The sequence below is a fragment of the Geospiza fortis genome, unplaced genomic scaffold, assembly GCF_000277835.1.
Source record: "Geospiza fortis unplaced genomic scaffold, GeoFor_1.0 scaffold145, whole genome shotgun sequence".
Lineage (NCBI taxonomy): Eukaryota > Metazoa > Chordata > Aves > Passeriformes > Thraupidae > Geospiza > Geospiza fortis.
This window is the reverse complement of record NW_005054362.1, coordinates 3828642-3829682: the sequence shown is the minus strand read 5'-3', so window position 1 is coordinate 3829682 and position 1041 is coordinate 3828642.

The following is a 1041-nucleotide window of genomic DNA, read 5'->3' as shown; positions in this document are numbered from 1 at the left end:
ACCCTGTGATAAATTCACTATCATTCTACTTAAACTTTCGTGGCTTGGTAATTCTTCATGTAAAGGTTGGTCATTGGTTTTTTTTCCAAGGGCTAAATCAAAGGCACAAGTGGTTTTGACTCTGTGCCAAGGTCTCTGAGTCCCCGGGGCAGGGGCTCGAGCCCTCCAGAGCAGCCAGAGGAATTTCTTGGGTTCTGACACCAGAGGAGCACTGGGAGCAGGGTGGGCACCTCTCCTGCCACAGCCCCAGGCAGAGGGGACATCACCCCGTGTGCTGCATCCTTGAACAGCCACAATTCCTCCCGTCTCCCACCTCCAGGGCTCCAAGGTGGGACAGGGAGGCCTAAAACGGGCAGAGGGGTGGGAGTGCTGGGGGAGCAGATCACAAAAGGAGCTCTTTTTCCTTTCAGCTTCTCAGCTCGCCCCCTGCTTAGGTCCTGGCAGCTGTCAGAGCTCAGCAGGTGCCAGGGGAGATTTGGGGGGGCACAGAAGCAGCTTGGCACATTTAAGGGTGGCACAGAAGCAGCTTGGCACATTTAAGGGTGGCACTGCTGGTGGCTTCCCTGGTGCTGCCAGTGCCACCAGCCATGGGGACACGGCTGGCCCCACGATTTTCTATGCTCAAGGATCCTCTGCCGGTCTTGGATGGCTTCAAGCTCTTCCCTGCTTGGATTTCACTTAAACTCCCCCTGTTTAGGTGTGGATGCTTGTGGGTTTTTTTTCCTTGGTGATGGTCAGCTCCAGGCTGGAGCCAGCAGGGAATTCCTCATGGGCAGCAGTTCCTGTCCTGGGGATGTCCTGGGTGCAGGATGGGGCTGAGGCCACCTGGGAGTGCTCTGGAGGGACATTTCTCCTTAAAGGTGGCAGGAGAGGGGACAACACTCGGTCACCATGGCAACGGCAGTACAGGGATGCTGGGGACAGAGCTGGGTCCTGGCAGAGGTGCTGGGGAGCTGCTGGAGCTCTCCTGTCCTGATCCCGGGCTGAATTCCAACATTTCGGGCAGTGTGGGGCTCTGCTCAGCCAGGATGCCCCAAGCTG